This window comes from Rhincodon typus, chromosome 28 (genome assembly GCF_021869965.1).
Source record: "Rhincodon typus isolate 14 chromosome 28, sRhiTyp1.1, whole genome shotgun sequence".
Lineage (NCBI taxonomy): Eukaryota > Metazoa > Chordata > Chondrichthyes > Orectolobiformes > Rhincodontidae > Rhincodon > Rhincodon typus.
In genome coordinates this window covers 41,615,962-41,627,776 of record NC_063359.1, presented here as the reverse complement: position 1 = coordinate 41,627,776, position 11,815 = coordinate 41,615,962, and the positions used below count along the sequence as shown (strand labels likewise).

The window sequence follows — 11,815 nt, the reverse complement described above, 5'->3', positions numbered from 1 at the left end:
CCACCCTCTGTGTGAAAAAGTTGCCCCTTAGGTCCCTTTTAAATCTTGCCCCTCTCACTTTAAACCTATTCCCTCTAGTTTTGGACTCCCCCCCCCACCCTAGGAAAAAGACCTTGTCTATTTACCCTATCCGTGTCCCTCATGATTTTACAAACTTCTGTAAGGTCACCCCCCAGCCCCCGATGCTCCTGGGAAAGTAGCCCCAGCCTATTCAGTCTCTCCCTACAACAAATCAAAGTGTTTAGGATGATGAAAGGATTTGATAGTTCAAAAGGAGAATAACTATTTTCCTTGGCTGGAACATCCAGACCTCTCTCATCTAAAATGCTGCTGGCGTCAATGAAAAGTTTCAAAATTGAGCAAGACAGATTTTTGAGAAGCAAGTGTATCTGTAGCAGGCAAATGAATTTAGGGTTGAAGTCACATCTGATCTGACTGAATGGTGGAACACTCACTGAATCAAAGGGGCGAGTGGCGAACTCTTGTTCCCATGTTCCTTGACTCAGTCCACTGTCCAATTCACGTTGGGTGGAGCACGTTGACTCTGGATCCCATGAAGCTTCTTGTCTTCAATGCTTAAGAAGCTTGACAACAACCTGGACAAATCCACTGCCTTCAGCAGTTATTCCTCCTCCATACAGTGACAGCAATATCTACCATCTACAATTGCACTGCAGCAATTCACCAAGGATCCTTCAACCACACAATGTGAAAGAAAGACTAACTTGCATTTGTGTAGCAGCTTGCACAGCTTCAGAATAAGCCAAAGCACTTCACAGCCAATGATATTCTTTCAAAGTGTAGTCTCTGGTTGTTTCCTGCATTATAACAATCTGTGCACATCAAGATCTCACATCAGCAAAGAGATAATAATTATAATCTCACTTTCAGTGAGATTTGCTGAGGGATAAATATTCAGGTGATGGTATTGACCTTCCTTTGCCCTTCTTCAAAATTTCACCATGGGAACTTTTAAGTTTGCATGTGAGGACAGAGCAATATCAGTTTAACATCTTATCCAAAAGATGGCACAATGTCACAGCCCCTCAGAGCTGCATTGAGAGTCTGTCTTACACCTCAGCATTGGGATTTGAATTAGTAACTTTCCAATTCACAGACTCCTCACTGAGCACCAACATTGATGGCAGCATCTGTGGAGATACAACAGAGTCAATGTTTGAGCTTCTTAAACTCAGTCAAAAAGGTGAAATATTAACTAATTCTCTTTCCACAGATGCTGTCTGACCTGCTGAATATTTCCAACATTTTCTGTTTCAATTTCAGATTTCCGTGTCTTATGGTCTGCAGAATTTTTGCCTTTGACCCTGACCTTTCTGCAGAACCCCTCTAAAGGTCTTTCGGGGAAAAATTGCCATGGTTCAGTCATTCTAAATCTCTTTTTACAACCTACCTTGTGTCATTGAAAATTGTAGATTTGAGTGACCAGGTGAGGAACACCCAGATTTAAATGACTAGCTCACTCCCCACTTTGTAAAAGATTATTTGCATAAAGGGCCACATCTCTCTGGGCAAATTAGATGTATTGTATACAATGACACAATGCATTTCAAATGTTAACAATTGCTTGTCACACGGTGATTCCACAAGCTGCATTTGTCTCCATTTGGTTTACTGAGCTGCGCAGAACATCAAACATTTACTGGGTTGAGATCCTGACCCAATAATCCAGGCTGACAGCCCAAATGAGGGAGCGCCACACTGTCGGAGGGTCAGCGCCGAGGGAGCGCCGCACTGTCGGAGGGTCAGCGCCGAGGGAGGGGGGCACTGTCGGAGCTGCTGAACTTGCAACTAAACCAAGATCCTGGCTCCACCACTGTACCCCCCTGTCCAACCCCTGTGTTGGATTTAAGAGCTTCTGGGATTTTATTCCCTTCCTCCTGAGATTGACATTCATCTCTGTAAAATTGAGGAACTGTTTGTGGGATCTTTCTCCCTCGTTAGACTGCAGTACAATACTCACTGTCATTGAGAAGAATTGCCTGTGTATGAAATGTGTTCTGATTAGACCAGTCTTGACAGAAGTTTGTATGAAATGATGTCCTTTCTTTCAATGTCCCACTCCTTAGTGCAAAATTCCCACAGCTGGATAACAATTCCTGAATCATTTTAGGAAGCTGTCTGATGTTGAAAGCTGTGTTTGAGAGAGAGAGTTGGATTGGGTGTGTGAGATGTTAAAAAATGTCTGGTTCAGTGCCTTGTCCTGACTGATGCTGTTTCTCAGCTTGAGCTGTGAATGAAAGCAGGTTTTAATCGCAGATGCTGGGAATACTCACCGTGTCTGGCAGCTTCTGTGGGGAGACAACCTGTGTGTGAGTATTTCAGATCTTGAGTGAAGACTGACCTGGGGTATCAGTCTATTTCTGTCCCCTGCCCCTCCCCACTGTTGCAGGAGTTGATGATATCCTGCATTTTCCCAATTTTCCAACGGTCACAGGATTTTGCTTCTGCTTGAGAGGTGCCCTCTTTGTTTTTGAGTGTGCTTCTTTTGGGTGGTTGGTGCGTATTTGATTTGTCCACATCACTGCAGTGTTTTTGCTGTGGTTTTAGGGTGGAGACAGCCGGCTGGAAACAGTGAGCACCACTTCCAGTTCCCAAATGAACATCTTTGCTTTAACACAGAGAACTAGCCAGACATAGATATTCCTCAAGCACATACAGATGGTTTACTGAGTGAATACAAAATAACTGTGGAGCACGAGAAAAAGTAACACTTAATCTTGGTAAAATGTCCCGATTGCACCAGCCTGACCTCGACCAACTAATAGTCACCGTCCCCATTGGTACTGTACCCCAGTGTTATACAGTGACAGACCTGTCCCCACCAGTATTGTACCCCAGTGTTATACAGTGACAGACCTGTCCCCACCAGTACTGTACCCCAGTGTTATACAGTGACAGACCTGTCACCCCCACCAGTATTGTACCCCAGTGTTATACAGTGACAGACCTGTCCCCACCAGTACTGTAGCCCAGTGTTATACTGTCCTACAGTTTCATGGATCATATTCTTCTGCACTTTCTTCTCTTTTTCCTTGCCTGATATTTGAGTTGAAGTCAGAGCTGTGCCTATTTAGGTGAGTTATGGTAGCTGTTTGGGTGTGGTACTGACAGTCTGATGTTTGTTGTGAGTTGGGTTCTTTTCAGAGAGACCAGGTTTTGGGAGAGTAATGGGTATGTGTGTGTGTGCCTTGGGTATGTTTTCTGAATTGTGTGAGGGTTAATGCAGACTGTACCATGTTGGGCTGTGGATCTACATGACATGCGTTTGTTAAGGTTGTGGCTGGGGAGAGGCTTGGGGAGATGGGGGAGTCATGTCATGGAGGGTCTGGTCAGAGATGCTGAGCTTTCTAAGGGTGTGAGCTGCTTGTTACAGAGCCTGTGCCTGATGTTCTGAGTCTTTAGAGATACTACTGTCTCCTTTATGAACTCTGCCATTCCTGATCTGCTGCCTGCTTTTTGACTTCTCCTTTTGTTGGCAGTAACATGGGAACAGTCACGAGTCTGAGTGACTGTCTCTGTCCCTGATCACTCACTGCCACTCTGTCTCCCTGAGGGATGTGTTGCTGCTGACATTCACCAGCTCTGTGCTCACAGTGATGGTTTCTCAGTTCTCCCTGCAAAGGCTGAGGCCACTCACTCTACCCCCAGCCCCTTTCCCAATTCTCTTGTCTGATCAGCTGCACTTTGGCTTCTGTGACAACTGGGTCGAGTTTAAACTGAGAGCAGAGGGCCTGGCCCATAGGGATTGGCAGGGGGCATAGCCTGGAGGGACATGGCCTGGGGGCCAGGGCAGGGTCTGGGTGGGGGGGAGAATATGGGGAAATGGGGGAACAGCCTGAGGGAGTGGCCTGGAGGTATACAGCAGGGGGTGGGGGAGTGGTGAGATGGGGGGAGCACAACCTACTAGGATGTGACGGGCATGTCCTGGGGGTGGGGACAGAACACAGCCTGAGGGTGTGGGTGGCATGGCCTGGCGGTCTGGGGTGGGGTCACGGCAGTGAGTCAGTGTTTGGAGGAACGCTGCAGTTTCTCTCTTGCTGCATCGTGCCTGGCCATGGGATATTGTGAGACGCCGTTCATGATCTGACTTTGTGATGAAGCAGCCATTGGAAGCTGGTAACTTCAGGCATTCACTGACTTTGACCTCTCCCAGTGACGTGTTGCTGTGTGAGATGGACAGACATTTCATCCAAAGGATTAGAAAGAGTAACTGTGGGAGAAACATGCACCTGTTGTGTGTTAGTTGAGTTAATTGCTTCAAAGCATCAGGGAATGCTTCAAGCGTTAGGGAGCCCCAAAGCCCTTCCTGTCTGAGGAAGCTGTCTGCATGAGCACCTTATCTTCTCTCCCTTTCCCGCGGAGCCCTGTGAATTTTTACTCTTCACAAAATTATCTATTTTCCCTTTTCAAAGCCCCAGTTGAACCTGCCTCCATTGAAAATGTTTCTGCCATGTCACCTCAACCCTTCCACCAATAGGAACAGTTTCTCTCCAGATCCACAACTCAGACCCTCTGATTTTTTAAAAAAATATAAAACATAGGTACTAAGTTAGCCTGGAACATTGTTTTTAGAGCAGGAAGACTGTGCTATTTTCTGGGTCTGTAGATTAAATTGCAAAGATGGCCTTAAGTAGAATGATGTGCTCTTCCAGTCGGATGTGGGAGATTAGGGAGAAGTTCCATGTTACTGATGATAATGTCTGCAGGAAGTGTGTTTGGTTGCAAATCCTATCGGGAGTGACAGTTAGATGCAATGAGAAATTTATAGGACCTAGAGGGTGTGATGGATGGTAGTTTCAGGAAGGGAGATAAACTGCAGATGCAGTGGGTAGGTAGGTTACCTCTGGTAAACATAGAAGAGATAGGCAGATAGTAACAGCTTGTCTCATGTGGCTATCCCCATCTCCAACAAGTATGTTGTTTTGGAAAATGTAGAGAGTGATGGACTCTCGGGGGGGAATGTAGCACTGGGAGCCAGGTTTCTGGTACTAGTAATGGGGTGGGGGTAATCCAAAGAGATTAATGAAAATAGAGACCAGTCTGAGACTGATGAAGTTGGGAAAAAGAGTAAGTCTAACAGACAGGGCAGGCAGGAACAAAGTAGAGAATGAGGTAGAACTGATAAATTAACCTGCATTTATTTCAATGCAAGATGCCTAACAGGCAAGGAAGATGAACTCAGGGCATGGTTAGGAACATGGGACTTGGATATCATAAAAATTACAGAGACATGGCTTAGGGATGGACAGGATTGGCAGCTTAATGTTCCAGGGTGTAGATACTGTAGGAAGGGTAGAAAGGGGGGCAAGAGCGGAGGGGGAGTGGTGTTTTTGATTTGGGATAACATAATGGCTGTACTTGGGGGTAATGTACAATAAAGTTACTTGGGTGGAACTGAGAAATAAGAAAGGGATGATCACCTTATTGAGATTGTACAATAGACCTCCCAGTATTCAGTGGGAGATTGAGAAACAAATTTGTAAGGAGATCTCAGTTTTCTGTAAGAATAATAGGGTTGTTATGATGGGGGTTTTAACTTTCCAAACATAGACTAAGTCTACCATAGTGTTAAGGCCTTGGATGGAGCGAAATTTAAGTGTGTACAAGAAGATTTCCTGATTCAGTACATGGATGTACCTACTAGAGAAGGTGCAAAACTTGACCTACTGTTGGGAAATAAGGCAGGGCAGGTGACTGAGGTGTCAGTAGGGGAGAACTTTGGGGTTCAGTGACCATAATTCTATTGGTTTTAAAATAGTGATGGAAAAGGATAGATCAGATCTAAAAGTTAAAGTTCTAAATTGGAGTAACAACAATTTTGATAGCATCAGGCAAGAACTTTCAAAAGTTGACTGGGAGAGCCTATTCATAGGTAAAGGGACAGCTGAAAGTAGGAGGCATTCAAAAATGAAAGAACAAGAGTTCTTCACCTGTTCCTGTTAGGGTGAAGGGCAAGGCTGGTAGGTGTAGGGAATGCAGGATGACTAGAGAAATTGAGGTTTTGGTCAAGAAAAAGAAGGAAGCATATGTCAGGTAGAGACAGCAGGGAATGAGTGAATCCCTCAAGGAGTATAAGGGCAGTAGGAGTATACTCGAGGGGAATCAGGAGAGCAAAAAGGGGACATGTGGCAGCTTTGGCAAATAGGGTTAAGGAGAATTCAAAGGGATTCTACAAATACATTAAGGACAAAGGGGTAACTAGGGAGAGAATAGGGCCCCTTAAAGATCAACAAGGCCACCTATGTATGGAACCACAGGAGATGGAGGAGATATTGAACGAGTATTTTGCATCAGTGTTTACTGTGGAGAAGGATGTGGAAGATCGAGAACATGGGGAAATAAATAGTGACATCTTGAAAAATGTCCATATTACAGAGGAGCTGGTGCTGGACGTTTTAAAACACATAAAAGTAGATAAATCCCCGGGACCTGCTCATGTACCCTAGAACTCTGTGGGAAGTGATTGCTGGGTCCCCTTGCTGAGATATTTGTATCATCGATAGTCATGGGTGAGGTGCCAGAAGACTGGAGGTTGGCTAAAGAGGTGCCACTATTTAAGAGAGGTGGTAAGGAAAGGCCAGGGAACTATGGAACAATGAGCCTGACATCAGAGGAGCAGGAAAGTCAATGTTTTGGGTCGAAATCCTTCATCAGAACTGGGGATGGGGAGGGGAGCCCTGAAAAATAATTGCAGAGTAAGGGTTGGGGCAGGAGGAAGGGTAGGAGAGACGGCGATAGGTGGATGCAGGTAGGGGGTTATTGTGATTGGTTCATGGGAACAGTGGAGTGGATAGGTGAGTAGGAAGATGGATAGATTAGGTCAGGTCAGGAGGGGGAGGGCTGAACATGAGATAAGGTTGCGGGTGGAGGGATTTTGAAGTTGGTGAAGTCACTGTTAAGGCCATTGGGCTGTAAGCTCCCAAGGCGCAATATCAGATGTTGTTCCTCCAGTTCATAGAACAGTACAGCACAGTACAGGCCCTTCGGCCCACGATCTTGTGCCGAACTTTTACCCTAAACCTAAGGTCTATCTAACCTCCACCCCTACCTTATACTATCATCCATTTGCCGATCTAATAGCCGCTTAAATGCCCCTAATGAGGCCGACTCCACTAACCTCTCCGGCAATGCATTCCACGCCCCTACCACTCTCTGAGTAAAGAACCTACCTCTGACGTCTCCCCTATATCTACCTACACTCACTTTAAAACTGTGCCCCCTCGTAATAGCCCTAGCTCTCTCAACCTTTCCTCGTAAGACCTTCCCTCCATTCCAGGCAACATCCTGGTAAATCTCCTCTGCACCTGTTCCAACGCTTCTACATCTTTCCTATAATGAGGCAACCAGAACTGGACACAATACTCCAGATGTGGCCGAACCAGGGTTTTGTATAGCTGGAGCATAACTTCACGGCTCTTGAACTCAATCCCTCTATTAATGAAAGCTAACACACAACTCTATCCACCTGGTGACAGCTTTCAGGGAACTGTGGACATGAACCCCGAGATCCCTCTGCTCCTCCACACTGCCAAGAATCTTTCCGTTAACCCTGTATTCTGCTTTCAAATTTGCCCTTCCAGAATGAATCACCTCACACTTTTCAGGATTAAACTCCATCTGCCACTTCTCAGCCCAGCTCTGCATCCTATCAATGTCCCTTTGTAACCTAGAACAGCCCTCCGCACTGTCCACAACTTGACCCACCTTCGTATCATCTGTGAACTTACTAATCCACCCTTCCACTCCTCCATCCAAATCATTTACAAAAATCACAAATAGAAGAGGACCCAGAACAGATCCTTGTGCTACAGCACTCGTAACTGAGCACCATGTTGAATATTTTCTGTCCATTACCACCCTTTGTCTTCTAAGGGTCAGCCAATTCTGAATCCAATCTGCCACATTTCCCCCTATCCCATGCCTCCTTACCTTCTGCATGAGCCTACCATGGGGAACCTTATCAAATGCCTTACTTAAATCCATGTATACCACATCCACTGCTCTACCTTCATCCACGTGTTTGGTCACCTCTTCAAAGAATTCAGTAAGGTTTGTGAGGCATGATCTACCCCTCATAAATCCATGCTGACTATCGAGAATCAAACTGTGCCTTTCCAAGTGATCATAAATCCTATCTCTCAGAGCCCTTTCCAATAATTTGCCCACCACTGACGTAAGACTAACTGGCCTGTAATTTCCGGGGTTATCCCTATTCCCTTTTTTGAACAAGGGAATGACGTTTGCCACTCTCCAATCTTCCAGCACTATACCCATGGACAGTGAGGACAAAAAGATCATCGCCAAAGGCCCTGCGACTATGTTTGGCCTCAACCTGATAATGGAGGAGGCCAAGGATGGACATGTCACCAGGGGAGTGGGAAGGGGAGTTAAAATGGATGGCAACCAGCAGGCCGGGTTGGTTGGTGCGTGCAGAGCGCAGATACTCCATGAACCGGTCCCTGATTTTGCGTTTGATCTCCCTGATATAGAGGAGACCACATTGGGAGCAGCAGATGCAATAGATAAGGTTGGGTGAAGTACAGGTGAATCTCTGCTGGATCTGTAATTAAGGATGCCCTCAATTGCATCTCCTCCATTTCCTGCACTTCTGCCCTCAAACTCCCTCCCCCTAACAGCAAAAAGGTAGAGTCCCCTCAATCCTCACATATCACCCCACCAACCTCCGGATCCAATGCATTATCGTCCAACATTTCCACCACCTACAATCAGACTCCCCACCGCCAAACAGATAGTTCCCTCCTCACCCCTGTTCATTTTCCGCAGGGACCGCTCACTTCGTGACTCCCTCGTCAGATTTACACTCCCCACCATACCCTGTACTACAGCCGCAGGAGGTGCTACACCTGCCCCTACACCTCCCCTCTCACCTCCGTCCAAGGCCCCAAACAATCCTTCCAGATCCGGCCTGCTGATCTTTTCCAGCAACTCCTGTTTTTGTTCCTGATTTACAACATCCACAGTTCTTTTGGTTTTTATTTAGTGGTCGAGCCCACTAGGGAACAGGCAGTTATGGTGATGTGTAATGAGGCAGACTTGATTAGGGAGTTTAAGGTGAAGGAACTTGTTGGGGGGGAAGTGACCATTATATGATAGAATTCACCCTGCAGCTTGAAAGGGTGAAGATTGGATCAGATGTAACTGTATTACAATTGAGTAAAAATAACCACAAAGACATGAGGCAGGAGCTGGCCACGGTTGATTGGCAGAGGACCCTAGCAGGGAGGATGCAGGAGCAGCAATAACAGGAGTTCCTGAGTAACTTGAGAGGCACGGTGGAAATTCATCTCAAGAAAGAAGGAACATATTAAGGGGAGGATGAGGCAACCACTACTGACAAGTGAAGGCAGGGACAGTGTAAATACAAAAGACAAAGCATACAAGGTGGTGAAGATTAGTGGGAAGCCAGAGGATTGGGAAACTTTTAAAAACCAGTAGAGGATAACTAAAACAGTAATGGGGGGTTGGGGGCAGAAGTTGAAATATGAGAGGAAGCTGGCTAGTAATTTGAAAGAAGATTCCAAGAGTTTATTTTAGATATCTAAAAGGTAGGAGAGCGGCAAGACTTGACATTGGACAGCTGGAAAATGAAGCTGGAGAAGTAGTAATGGCGATCGAAGAGAAACTGAATAGGTACTTTGCATCAGTTTTCACAGTGGAAGACACTAGCAATGCACCAGAACTTCAGAAGAGTCAAGGGGCAGAAGTAAGTGGAGTAGCCATCACCAAGGAGAAGGTGCTGGGGAAGCTGAAAGGTCTGAAAGTGGGTAAATCACCCGGACTGGATGGACTACACTCCAGAGATCTGAAGGAGATAGGTGAGGAGATTGTGGAGGCATTGGTGGTGATCTTTCAGGAATTACTGGAGTCAGTGAGGGTCCCAGAGGACTAGAAAATGGCTAATGCAACATTCCCGTTTAAGAAAGGAGGGAGGCAGAAGACCAGAAACAATAGCCGATTAACCTGATCTCGATTGTTTGTAAGATTTTAGACTCCATTATTAAGAGCGAGATTGCAGAGTACTTGAAAGTGCATGGTAAAATAGCATTGCTTTGCCAAGGGAAGGTCATGCCTGACAAATCTGTGAAAATTTTTTGAGGAGCTAATGAGCAAGTTAGACAAAGGAGAGCCACAGGATTCTCCAGTGGAGAATCATAGAGTCGTACAAAGAAGCAGACCCTTGGGTCCAACCAGTCCATTGCCAAACATAATCCCAAACTAAACTAGTCCCACCTGCCTGCTCCTGGCCCATATTCCTCACCCTTTCCTATGCATGTACTTATCCAAATGACTTTTAAACATTGTAATTGTGGCCACATCCACCACTTCCTCAGGATGATCAGAGGATTAGATTAGATAGGGTGGACAGTGGGAGCCTTTTTCCTCGGATGGTGATGGCCAGCACGAGGGGACATAGCTTTAAATTGAGGGGTGATAGATATAGGACAGATGTCAGAGGTAGGTTCTTTACTCAGAGAGTCGTAAGGGCGTGGAATGCCTTGCCTGCAAAAATAGTTGACTCACCAACTTTAAGGGCATTTAAATGGTCATTGGATAAACATATGGATGATAATGGAATAGTTTAGGTTAGATGGGCTTCAGATTGGTTTCACAGGTCGGCGCAACATCGAGGGCCGAAGGGCCTGTACTGCACTGTAATGTTCTATGTTCTAAGTTCATTCCACATGCGAATCGCCCTCTGTGTAAAAAAAAAAAAAAATTGCCTTCGTGTCTTTTTTAAATCTCTCTCTTCTCACCTTAAAGACGTGCCCCCTAGTATTGAAATCCCCCATCCTAGGGAAACGACACCTACTATTAACCATATCTATACCTCTCGTGATTTTTATAAACTTCTATAAGGTAACCTCTCAACTCCTATGCTCTGTTGATAAAAGTCTCTGCCTATCCAGCCTTTCCAGAACAAGATATAGTACTCCAGAAGAGGCATCACCATGTTCTATACAACCTCAACATGACCTCCACCTCCTATATTCAAAAGATTGAACAATGAAGGCAAGCGTGCCTTCTTAACTAACCTGTCTATCTGTGATGCAAACTTCAAAGAATTATGTACCTGCACCCCTAGGTTCATGATCTATTTGGATTTCTAGAACGTCTTTGACAAGGTGCTGCACAGGAGGCTGCTAAATAAGACAAGAGCCAATGGTATTGGGCAAGGTACTGGTATGGATAAAAGGGTCTTTTTCAGGGTGACAGATGTTGACTAGTAGAGTTCCGCAGGGGTCAGTATTGGGACCACAACTATTTTATGTTCTACGTTAATGATTTGGATGAAAGAACTGACAACATTGTTGTGAAGTTTGCAGATGACACAAAAATAGATGTAGGGACAGGTAGTGCTGAGGAAGTGGCGAGGCTGCAGAAAGACTTGACCAGGTTAGGAGAGTGGGCAAAGAAGGGGCGGATGGAATACAATGTGGGAAAGTGTGAGGTTATGCACTTTGGTAGGAAGAATAGAAGCGTGGGCTGTTTTCTAAACAGGGAAAGGCTTTGGAAATCTGAAACACAAAGGGACTTGGGAGGCCTAGTTCGGGTTTTTCTTAATGTTAACATGCAGGTTCAGTTGTCAGTTGGGAAGTTAAATGAAATGTTAGGATTCATTTCAAGAGGGCTAGAATACAAGAGCAGAAATGTGCTGCTGAGGCTGTATAAAGCTCTGGTCAGACCATATTTGGAATGCTGTGAGCAGTTTTAGGCCTTGTATCTATGGAAGGATGTGCTGGCATTGGAGGGGGTCCAGAGGAAGTTTACAAGA

At 45.5% G+C, this 11,815-nt stretch overlaps 1 protein-coding gene across 2 annotated transcripts in view; it reads left to right on the top strand.

Moving 5' to 3' along the window:
* Positions 1 to 11,815, top strand: part of LOC109919800 (retinoic acid receptor RXR-alpha-A) — a 71,191-nt gene that overhangs the window by 9,126 nt on the left and 50,250 nt on the right. The window lies entirely within an intron of this gene.